Genomic DNA, 12,014 nt, shown 5'->3' with positions numbered 1-12,014 from the left:
GCTCCGAGCGGCAGGGAGGCGAGTTGTCCTTCTGCTAGCGGGGAGCCCGGCCTCTTCCCTCGGGGATTAAATCCACGCCACGCGTGGATCCGCTCTCTTTGCGTGGAGGGTCTCTCCCGGTCCCGTTCCCGAGGGCTGAAGCGAGGTCCCCCGGGGGGCAGGCGGCAGCACGAGGCGGCGGTGTCTCCCCGGTACCCGGCAAAGGGGAGCGAAACCGGCCGGCTGGAGCTCCCGGGGTGCACAGCCCGGCCCCGCACGGCAGAATCCTTCCCTGGGTTTTCGCCGTTGGCTGGGTGTGACAAACAGGTTCATTTTGTGCCTCCTCTTTTCCCAGCGTCACCTTCTGCGTCACGTGAAGAAAATCCTGCGTGGTTGACGCCGCTTGCTGCTCAGGTGATGGCACGTGTGGGGCCGGGGGAGCCGGGAGAAACATTGGTGCGTTCAAGGTCGCTGCAGGTGCTCCCCGTTAAACCCAGGGAAAAGGCAAATTTGCTGCTGGTGCAGAAAAGCTGATGAACAATTGCCGTGAACAGAGCGTGCCTACGTACCCTCGTTAGCGTAACTAACCCTGGGTAGTTACGAGTGTTTTCCTTTCAGGGAAAAGAATGAGCTTTCATCTACGAAAAATTAAGAGCTGCCTGTGTCCTTCTTTAAGTTCAAGTGTTTCTCTTCTGTTTGTTCATACTGATTTTATGGGCAGGTTGGAAATAGCCTTTTATTTTTATAGGCATAACTCAATTTGTAGTACTACGTGGTGTCAGGAGAGTGAATTTTGGAGCACCCAGGTATCACTAGAAACGGAATGAATGAGACACGATGGAAACTGATATTTAAACTTGATTTTTACTTGATATTTTTTTTTTCCTGAGAGTGTTGACGGCACGTTGTCCTGTGGCTCAATCCACGTTCTGTTCAGTGGAGTCTTCAGTCTAGGACTTTTAAGGAAAAAAGTTGGTCCTTCCGAAAAAGGGCTAGTCATTCATAGGCTCGAGGCATAGACTTGGAGAGCCGCTTAAGTACGTGATCAGAATTAAAGCCAAATGTCGCTTCGTGTTGCTGCTGTTGGCCTTCACTTTCGTTAATTTCCCCGCTGCTCCGTCATGGTTGGGAGCTCTGAATCATCATTTTTTTCACTCCCTAACGCATTTTTCTCCCCAAGGAGAGGCTACGTTTAAAAGTTACTTAGTTTCCTCGCAAATGCATCGGTCAATAAAACGGAGTTATGATTATTAAAACCACACAAATGACACCGGTCTTACAGATCTGGACTATTTCTGAACACGTGTTCATCGCGTGCAGATGTCATTGGGATACGGATCACCTGCATTTCATGCTCTGACGAGACAATCTGCTGAGACAGGGACGAGCTCCAAAAGAAAAAAAAGGTACAACGTCAAGGTTTTGTTTTGTTGTTGGTTTTTGTGGGCTTTTTGTGTTTGTGTTATTTTTTGGTTTGTGTTTTTTTTTTTTTTAAAAAGAGTGCGATGTTGACTGGTGGCAGCCTGCAGAGCTCTCTTGCTGCCTGACCTCTCCTTTTCTTCTCTGTCACTCCTCTTTCGTGGCTGTAATTTTCACTCGGGTAGTTTTAGAAGAGCGATTTAGTTCCTCGCCTGTGTAGATGTGCTGGTAATACCTGGAAGGTAAATGCTTGAACCGGTAGCGAATAACTTGGCTACAAGTAGAATTTCTGAAGGAAGAACAACAACAGCAGGAAGCAAGTAGCGAGTTACCCCAAATTTGTGTGTGTCAAACACATCAAAGTTTTATTGCCAAACATTGTTTGGCAATGTGTTCCAAATGGCTCGTTTTGGTAAACTTAAATTTTCAGGAAGTTCAGGGTTGTGTGTGGAAAAACGTGCCCCTCTGTCTAGGTGTCCTGCTGCGTAAATAGCATCAGTCAGTAGCACATCCAGCGGCAGGGCTGCTGTTCCCTGCTCTCGATATTGCCGTAGTAGTGTTGTGATATTTCGACCTAAGAGGCGGGTTTAGGAATGGAAGGAGAATGCCTGCGTCCTGCAAGGGCTACGAATGCCGACCCTTTTCTCTGCCTGCTGCTTTCCTGTGCGTGAGATGAAACTGTATTGTTTTTCTCCCTTGTTCCCGGTAGAAATATTTCTGAAGCTGTCGCTGCTGTGGGTTTGCAATGTGCGTTACTGCGTTTTTGTAGAGTTCTAGTTACGGATCGTTTCTGCCGCGGCAAAGTGTCAAGATACGGTTTTCAGTTTAAAGCTTCAGAAGCTGCATTCGCTGAAATCGGCGTAGGTGAAGCTGGTTGTTGTGGTTTAACCCGGCAGGCAGCTAAACACCACGCAGCTGCTCGCTCGCTCCCCCTGCCCCCAAAGTGGGGTGGGGGAGAGAATCGGAAAAAAAAGTGAAGTTCGTGGGGTGAAGTAAAGACAGTTTAATGGGACAGAACAGGAAGGGGAAACAATCGTAACGATAAAAGAATATACAAAATAAGCGGCGCACAATGCGATTGCTCACCGCCCGCCGACTGATGCCCAGCCGGTCCCCGAGCGGCAGTCGCCGCTGCCCGGCCAACTCCCCCAGCTTATGTACTGAGCGTGACGTCATATGGTACGGACTGTCCCTTTGGCCGGTTTGGGTCATCTGTCCTGGCTAAGGTCCCTCCCAGCTTCTCGCTGGCAGGGCATGAGAAGCTGAAAAGTCCCCGACTAGCGTAAGCGCTACTTAGCCACAACTAAAACATCAGCGTGTTATCCACGTTTTTCTCGTCCTAAATCTAAAACACAGCGCTATACCAGTTACCAGGAAGAGAATTAACTCTATCCCAGCCGAAACCAGGACGCTGGTCTTGCGCATGATCCCGCTGTGCTCGCAGGGGTGCTCAGTGGCTCCTCATCAAAACAGCGAGGTGTGTGTGGACGTCCGTAGGGTTGCGCTAGGGGTCTGGGGGCGTTATGTATTTTTGCTGTTGGAAGACGGAATAGAGCGTGTGCCTGTTAAATCTAACGATGGTCGAAGGTTGGGAGGGACCCTGAGCAGGTTTGGTGGCACAACTGCAGTTTTCAAAGATCTCGACCGTTTGGAGAAACGGCCTGGAAAAAAGGATTCCTCTTTTGCAGCGAGTTCGCGAGGACAGACGGGTTGCCGTACTCTTTAACAAAAATACTCAACTTGGGACGTATCGGGTGAGGAAATCGCGGCTCTACTTAGGCTTGAGAAAACGTACGTAGGTGTCTGTGCCTGTCACCTGCGCGTCTCTAGGCAAGTGAGTTCTAAAGCTGCCGATGAGCCAAAAGAAAAGGCACGGTTGTCTAAAACATGCAGAAGCTCTAGTGGCCTGTCTCAACAACTGCACCAAAGATGATGCAAAATACTTTCTCCTCCACTCAGTTGTAGTCTTCACAGAAAAGGAAGCTTTGTGCTAAACGTGTTTGTTGTTTTTTTTTTTTTTTCCTTTCCTCTCAGCAGAATGTCAACTGCCGTGAAAGTACGAGACGGATGGAAAGGATCCATAGTGGTCTGCAAGTACAAGGTATGCCTGTGATGTGTGTCTGCATTTTTCCTAAGGTGCTTGTAGTGTGGACTTTACAGTTAACACGAAGAATGTGGCAGCTCTCCTTCTATCTGATTTTTTTAACATGAAATATTTTAACACAAATACTAAAAATAAAGGTCTGTTCTGGAGCGTGGTACGCCTATTCAAGGCTTGCTTTCCTTCGTCTGTTTTCTCTTCCTGAAAGCAGAGTCTTCTGTTTCTGTGCGCTTGCTATTAAAGGGTGCTGTGAAAATAATGTTGGACTAGAAGAGGAAAGGAACCGTTTGTAAGAGTTCGGACGTTCGGGAGAAACAGGCTTTGTTTTCACGATAAAAGCTTTATGCTTTTTCAGTCAGTCAGTGTTTAAAATACCTTACAGGAGCACTCGAAAACCTTACTGAGATACTGGCATCTGTGCTAAAAGCAATCAAGGTCAAAGAAGAGGCGTGGACAACACGGGACAAATCGGCGTCGCTTCGGTGTGTTTTCCAGGCTTTCCCGAGAAGCGGTAGCAGCCTCGTAACTAGCGACAGAGAGTCCTGATGTGTTTTCGGTGAGTTACTGATTCTCTAATGTCCTTTTTCCTAACCTGCAGCGCGTAATTTTGACTTCGGGTGGAAAGAGATTTTCCAGAATGGAAATCTTTTTCATTCAAAGGAGTTGCCTTTTACAAACTTCCCATCAGAATGGATCTTCAGAGATGACGTGCTTGGCAGTAGAAGTCATCCGCAAGGAGACTTTTCACTCTCTCTGGAAAAAAAAAAGGAGTTAAGTCGATTTCCTTGCAAGGACCCAAGCGCAGCACATCTTCCAATAGTCGACGTATGGCTGATCTTTGGTTCTCGGGTGTAACGGTCGAGAGATCGTAAAGACGCGTTCCTCCGCACGCTTGGGTACAGCCAACAGCGTTAGCAAACCTGCCAGTCCTTTTTGGTAGCCTGATGTATTGCAGCACCGGGGATTTGATATTCCCCACCGCCTGCCCCCCCCCCCCCCCCCCCCAAAAAAAAAGTAAAACCGTATGGGAGATCTCTTATCTCACTGATTTTTCTATCATAAATGAAACTTTAAAAAGAAAGTTAAAATTGTCTAATTTCCAAACTGACTTGCGTTGTTTAAACTGCAACTGCCAAATAGCTGTAGTGTATAATTTATTAGGTGTGCTTAAGCAGTTGGGTAGTTGCTCTAAACGTTTAAAAAGAGAGGCAACTGAACGTTAGGGGCTTTTTTCCTGATCTTTTGGCAGAGTGCTCTGAAGCACTTTATTTCTGTCTCGCTTTCGACGGCGCGTTTCCCCGGCAGTTCGGTAGCATCGGTCTCGGCGCAGCTGGCCAGGCGTCCCTCCTAGTCATGTCACACGCGCAAAACCCCTGGTCAAACGATAGCTGTGTAGCTTGGAGGTAGATAATTTAACGGTATGAATTCACAGCTACGCAATTTCAATGAACGCAAAAGGAAAATCAAATATTTTTATAGTACGAGTCTTCTCATTGTACGTATGTAAGCGTGCGCACGCCTTTTTAGCATAAAATGAATTGCTGAGATTTGTTCTTTCTTTTTCATTTTACTCTTCAAAGTTTTACGCTTCACTTTCAGCTTTATCGGCCAAGCGAGCGAGATGCGCAGCAGCAGCAGCAGCAGCGCAAGGGCTGGAGCTGCGGCGGTGGATCCGTGAGCGTAGATGCTGATTACGGCGCGCCCTTGTCCTGCAGCCTCACGGGGTTATCTCCCTGCAGCGGTGCTGTAAGGAAGGGACGAGGCGTTTTCCGACACCAGCGAGAGCGTTTACTTCTCTGCGAAGAACGTGTTCAGAATTGTGTCAATTAGTCTTCACGCCGATTTTAAGCGTTCGAATCGCTTGAGCTTTTAAAGGCGGCGTTGTATTTCGAGCTGACCCGTTTGCCTGGCACCCTCCTTTAGCTCGACTGCTACCCTCTCCCTTATCCTGACCGAATTCCTCTGCTGCCTTCGGTGCTGTTTTTTTAACGTGCTGAAATATCCGTTGGGATTTTTGTTTTTCAGATGCCTCGCTGTGAGCGTCCCGTGGTGCTCAGGAGAGACCCCCGGCCCAGGTTTGCCTGCCGGTCGTTGGGCGTGCTGAGGGTGAGGGGCCGGCTGGCAGCCTGCGGGACGGGGGCTGGGGGGGGCTGCAAGCGTTTGGGGGGGCCGCCCCTCCTTTATCTTTCTAGCAGAGCCCCCCTTTTTGGCGGGGGTGCGTGCGTACATACGTAAACGGCATTATTAAAGTAACGAGCTGCCGGTTGGGGCCGTTTCCCTCGTTTTGTGTCTTTTTGGGGGGGTGAATAAAAAGGGGGGGTTGGGGGGCCTGGAGGGGTGATGATGTCATTTGGGGCACCCCAGCATCACCACGGGGGTGATGATGCCGTGGAGGAGCAGGTGAGTGGGGAATGGGGGGTCATGGGGGTCCGTGTCCCCCCCCCCCCCCCCAAAGGGGGTCACAGCCCAAATTGCCTGAAAATTCATGGGGGGGGGTTCAAAAATTTTTAAAAACTGTAAATATATCTGTGAGGCCTCGAAATAGAAAAAAATCTCTCCTTGTTACGTATATTGAAAAATAATATTAATTTATACGTACAAAAGGATTTCAAAATAAGGACCTATATCTGCCCTATTATATAAAGGATTTTAGAGTATAAAAAAATTCGAAAGATGTATATAGGGTTTTAAGATACAAAAATAACTCACGTCTCTATAAATCAAAAAATAAAGAACTTCCAAATGCAAAAAGGATGATACATTTTATACATGAAGGAATTTAAAATAGAAAAAGGTCTGAATAGATACCGCTATCTACACTTACTACGTGTTACATAGAGAGTCTACATAGACATTATATGTAATCTAAGAGATTATGTACAAGTGTAAATAGACATCTAAGTCTAAAACCTAAGTCTATAAAGATATAGGTGTAAATATATGTAAGTGTAAATAGAGAAGTCTATAAAGACATTTAAGTGTTCAAAATATGTAAGTCAACAGATCCATAGTCTGAGCAGGTATTATATATAAGAAGTGGGAAATAGGGGGGTATAAGTGAAACGTAAATATATTCACTAAATATATATAGAGAGATATGTGTAAATACATTAAGTGTAAATGTCTCTGATAATAAGGTTTTTAAAATGCAAAGAAACCCTGTTTACAGAAAGGATTTTAAAATTCGACACACACACACACACACACCCCCCCACACACACACACACACCCCCACACCCACACCCACACCCACCCCCCCCCCCACCCCCCCCCCCCACCCCCCCCACCCCCCCCCCCCCCCGCCCCGGAACACCTCTCTATTGAAGATATAAAAGCGCTTTCAAAAGCTGCCTCTTCCCTGTTCTCCTTTTCCGCCTGTTCCCATCCTGATTGGGGGCCAGTTCCCCCAACAGGGACTTTCCCCTGCAGGGCTGCGCACGCAGAGCGGGACCTGCCGCCATGGCCTAAAAATACCACAAAACCCCTAATTCGGGGCCTGCAAGGGGTGGGGAAAAAAAAGCCCGCAATTTTGGGGGGAAAAATACCCAACTTGGAGCTCCCGGGAAAGCCAAATCCGCCTGGATTTGGGCAGCCGGAAAGCAAAAAAAACCCCATTTTCACGCACAAAACGAAAAAGCAAAAACCACCAATTTTTGTTGTGAAAAAGCGTTGAAAAACCTCCAAATGGTGGAATGTTTTGGAAAAGGAAAAAACCCCAATTTTGATATTATGGAAAAGCAAAAAACCCCCCGATTTGGGGAAGATTTGGGGTGAAACACCAGCCCCTTGAGGGGCATCGCTCGTGGTTATCCAGCGAGGGTCAGTCATCGGGAACGGATTATCTGTTGCGGGTCATCCCAGGCGAGTTTTCTGCTGTGGGTGGTCCCGGGTGGACCCCCTGGCGTAGGTCACCCCCACGCATGTCCCCCCCCGCCCCTCCCGGTGTCCGCCCCGCCTTTCCCGTGCGAGGTTTTCCCCGTGACGCGCCCCCCGTATCCCCTGCCCTCCTACCTCGTGCCCGCACTGCCCTCCTCTCTCCTCTCCCTCCTCCCACCCCCCGTGTTCCGCACTGCCTCCCCGTAACCCCTCTGCCCCGGACCCCTGGGGTGCTGCCTGCCCCGCCAACCTGCCCGTTGCCCCCCGCCCAAACTCTGGCACCCCCCTCCCGCTCCCCCGCACCCCACTCCCACCCCGCTCTCCCTCCTCCTGCGTTTTGGGTTTGTGCTGCAAACGGCGTCGGTGACGCGGGGCTGCGTGAGTTCCCGCTGCGCAGCGCTTGCACCGCGCCGGGGGCTGTGCTGCTCCTCGCCCCGCCCTGCCGGCGAGCGGGCTGGGGGTGCGCGAGGGCCTGGGAGGGGGCACCGCTGGGAGAGCTGACCCCGGCGGACCCAGGGGATGTTCCAGACCCTGTGGCGTCAGGAAATAAAACTCGGGGGGCGGTTGGCGGGGGGGCCGCTGCTGGGCTGCGGCTGGCTGGGCATCCGTCGGTTGGCGGTGAGCCGTTGTTTTCATTTGTACCGCTTGTCTGTGTGGGGTTTTTCGCTCTGTTGTTTGGGGTTTTTTTCCCCCCTTTTCCTTACAAGTGGAGTTTTTTCACTTTTGCCCTTCCAATTCTCTCCCCCCTCCCACTGAGGGGGGAGCGAGTGAGCGGTTGTGTGGTGCTGAGTTGCCAGCTGGGATTAAACCACGGCACAAGGTGAGTTGCAAGCCCTGCTGGCTAAACGCTTTAGGCTCTCCGTGTTATTCCTGCCATCTTGCCATCCTTGTTCTTTCCTGCTGCTTTCAAGTGCCTTGTGCTCCAGCAGCAGGCTGGGAAGGAGGGTTGTGGCAGGAGCTGCAGCACCCTGTGACTCCTTCTCAGGCTGCTAGCTTCGCCCTTTGTATGGGCTGCCGAGGTCGTCGGCTCCGCAGGGGCCACAGGCAGCCCGCAGAGCTTGAGGCCAAGCCATTCCTTTCCCCTCTGCGCAGCAGCGGTTCTGCCGCTGCTACAGGCAGCCGCTTGCTCGAGGGCGAGGGGCTGGGATGACGACAGGCTGCTGCACGCTTCAGTCGAACTGAGACGCCGTTCTCTGGGGAGCCGGTGCAAGGAGAGCTCAGGTCCGTTCTGTACTGCCGATGGCTCTTCACAAGGGAAGCGTGCTCTGGTTTTAGCAGAAAAAGGTGTCGGTCACAGGCAGCCGCCTATCACTGCGCACAGCTCAGCTATTTGGCAGGGGTCTTGCTTGTTCAAGTAGAGGCGTATTCCTCGCCTTGCAGTCTCGATGGCAAAACAATCGGGGGTTCAAGCTACAAAAGCACAGAGCAAGGATGGAACCTGCCGGGCTCTACGGTCAACTGCTGAGGACGCCTAATACACCAGCAGGCCTCTTGGCTTTCCCTGCCTCATTTCTAATTCCTTTGCACGCTGGAGGGCAGGGTGGTAAGTGACGTCGTGCAGTGTCTCTCCTCCAAGTGGCAAGCCCTGCGCGTGTGCAGGGTGAGGAGAGCAGAGTGCTGATAGCACAGAGGCGAGGAAAGGTGCAAACACCGCAACACAGCCCCAGGACCACCAGCGTATCGCTCGTTGTTTGCAGGTCAGCCACTGGCACCGGGTCTGCTCAGAAGCGCGGTTTCCTGATGGACATAGCTGCCCCTCCCCTGCTCTCAGGGTGTCACCCGTGTGGCCTTATTTTTTTTAAATCTCTCTCCAGCATCTGTTGAGTCGCCGCTGTCACTCCCACAACCCCGATGCCACCTGCAGACCGAGACAGCGATCCCTGGGGCTTCCTCCGGGTTAGAAAGAAACCTGTTCCACAGGTTCCCTGTGCTGCTTCTCCTCCCCGGGTAATGGGCTGGGGGGCACGGGCAGAAACCACCACGGGACTTGTAAAGTTACCGTCTTTCGATGGTACGAACTGGGCGGAGAGAAGGGGAAAGGGCCGGTGAGGCGACGGTGGCACCCGGCGGGCGGAATTGGGTACTGCAGCTCTTGAGCCGCGCATGCGCGGTGGGGCGCGCTCCTCTGCTCGCTGCTGCCACCGAGCGATCAAAGCTGGGTACTGCAGCTGTTGGGCCGCGCATGCGCGGTGGCGCGCTTTTCTTTGCTCGCTGCTGCCACCCTGTGACCAAAACTGGGTACTGCAGCTCTTGAGCCGCGCATGCGCAGTGGCGCGCCTTTCTTTGCTCGCTGCTGCCACCGAGCGACCAGAATTCGGTATTGCAGCTCTTCAGCTGCGCATGCGCGGTGGCGCGCTCTCCTTTGCTCGCTGCTGCCACCGAGCGACCAGAATTCGGTACTGCAGCTCTTGAGCCGCGCATGCGCAGTGGCGCGCCTTTCTTTGCTCGCTGCTGCCACCGAGCGACCAGAATTCGGTACTGCAGTGCTTCAGCCGCGCATGCGCAGTGGCGCGCTCTCCTTTGTTCGCTGCTGCCACCGAGCGACCAAAACTGGGTACTGCAGCTCTTGAGCCGCGCATGCGCGGTGGCGCCCCCTTTCTCCGCGCTGCCGTCCGCCGGTAACGGCAATGCCGTACTGTGGTGCCTGCGGGGTGATGCCGCCGCGTTCGTTGGTTCGTTCCGGTAAGGAAACGCCGCTGCCGCCCCACGTGCGCGGTGCCGGCGGGCGCTGGGCCTGCAAAGCGCGGACCTGCAGCGCCGGTGCCGCCCCCGTGCACGCGCCGCCCGGCGGCTGCTCGCTGCTGCCGCCCCGTGGCCGAATCGCGGTACTGCAGCGCCGGCACCGCTCAGGTGCGCAGCAGCGCCGCCGCCGCCGCCGCCTTCGCTGCTGCCGCCCCGAAGCCGAAGCGTGGTCCTGCAGCCCGGCGTTCGCGCGCCGGCTCTGGCCCCTCCATGCGCCGTCCCCATCCCGGTGCCTCCCTCATCCCGGTGCATTCGTCATCCCGGGCGGCAATGGTTAGGGTGCCCCCCCCCCGCATGCCAGCACCCCCAAGAGTATCGGCGTGTCCCGGTGCTGTCCCCATCCCTGGGGCAGCTCCCCGTCCCCTGTCCCTGCGGCTGGTCGTTGGGCTCTGTGTTCCCCCAATAAACCACGGGGACGGAGGGGACCCCTGGGGACAGGGGGTGGGGACCCCCAGAGAGTAGGCTGTGCTGCCGTCGCTCCTCGGTGCTGGCCCTGCTTGTCCCCTGTCCCCCCAGCGGTGACGAACTCCGGGCCACTGGCGGGGACCCTCACTGTCACCTTCCCCCCATGCCGGTTGCCACCAGCGACAGGGACAGCGACGCACCCCCGGGGGTGTTTGGGGTCCCCAGGGTGGGAGCGGAGCTGCAGGATGCCGGGTCCCCCCTGCCCGAGCCCTGCAGACCCAGGTGGAGCGCAGGCAACCCCGGCCCTGTCCCCAGCCCTGTCTCCGCGTGGCCGTGGGTCGGTGCTGCCATTGCGTGGCCAGCGGCTGGGAGGACACAGCTCCCGCCGGCTGGGGCCAGAGGAACCCGGCAGCCTGGGGACCCCCGGGAAGGGCCGGCTGTCATGGGGACTCGGCGCCCAGGGCACCCCAGAGACCCTACAACAGGGTGCAGCATGAACTATTTTATTACCTGTGCAGTATCCATGAGTGAGTCCCCATCGTTCCCATCCTGGTCCCCCAGTGGGTCGGGGTCCCAGCTGCCCCTGGGGGTGGCTGCAGGTGTCGGGGGTGGGATCCCTTCTCCCCGCGGTGCCCCCCACCTCCCCAGGGTCATCCCTCCCAGTCTCAACTCCCCACATGGTGTCCTCAATCTCCCGAGAGACACCTCTGTCCCCCAATGTCCCCCTACCTACCCCACTCCCAGGGTCCCTCCCGGACCCCAGGATTCCCCCCCTGCCCCATCCTGAGGCCGCCCCCCCCCCATCCCCATGGTCATGAGACACACACACGCACACCCCCTCCAGCACTGGGGAGACACTGGGAAGAGCCGGCACTGCCATCTCGGGGACCTGCTAGCCCTCATCCTCCCTAAAGTCTTGCACCATGCTCTGCTCCTTGGGGGGAGTGCCCACAGTCAGGGGGGTGGGGGCTCCCCTCCTCCCCAGGGAACCCCCCCAACCTGTCCAGGGCACCCTCTGCCACCTCCCCAGGGTCCAATCACCGTAACAGGGTCTGACCCTGGGATCCCGCTGGCTAACGTCAGGTGCAAGAGAAGGTTCCTCATTACTCCTTGATTAGTTCTTAGGTGCCAGCTCGAGCTGGGTGCCTCCAGAGAGGGACCCCTACCCCGGATCACCCTCCTTGCACACCTGCACCCGTTGCAGGAGGGTCCACGCGCACCATGGGAGCCATGTGGGAACCAGAGGCGGCCTCGAGGCTGCTCAGCAGCAGTCAAAACACCCCAGTGGTTTCAGGCACCGGCTGTTTTGCTCCCGAACCCAAGGGTACTGCCGAGAAAAATAACCACCACTGTCACACGAGGGTCCTGCACAATCCCCACCATCGCACAAGGGTCCCCGTGCACCTGCCCGCCATTGCACGAGGGTCCCCTGCACACCAACCAATTGCATAAGGGTCTTCCTGCACTGCCCCCCCCATTGCATGGGTGTCTC

The 12,014-nt window shown here is 54.5% G+C and overlaps 1 long non-coding RNA gene across 3 annotated transcripts; it reads left to right on the top strand.

Moving 5' to 3' along the window:
* The first annotated feature begins 419 nt into the window (after window positions 1–419).
* Window positions 420–6,208, top strand: LOC142077428 (uncharacterized). Of its 3 annotated transcripts, XR_012671815.1 has the most exons (6): window positions 420–1,385; window positions 3,436–3,499; window positions 3,882–4,055; window positions 4,160–4,395; window positions 4,749–4,902; window positions 5,099–6,208. It is a non-coding gene; the product is annotated as an uncharacterized LOC142077428 (long non-coding RNA). The 3 variants fall into 3 exon arrangements; XR_012671813.1 differs by lacking the exons at window positions 4,160–4,395; window positions 4,749–4,902 and having other exon boundaries at window positions 3,995–4,055; XR_012671814.1 differs by lacking the exons at window positions 4,160–4,395; window positions 4,749–4,902.
* The last annotated feature ends 5,806 nt before the right edge of the window (window positions 6,209–12,014 follow it).

This window comes from Calonectris borealis, unplaced genomic scaffold (genome assembly GCF_964195595.1).
Source record: "Calonectris borealis unplaced genomic scaffold, bCalBor7.hap1.2 HAP1_SCAFFOLD_249, whole genome shotgun sequence".
NCBI classification, from domain to species: domain Eukaryota; kingdom Metazoa; phylum Chordata; class Aves; order Procellariiformes; family Procellariidae; genus Calonectris; species Calonectris borealis.
The sequence above is the reverse complement of the archived record's forward strand: the minus strand, read 5'-3'. Positions and strand labels throughout refer to the sequence as shown.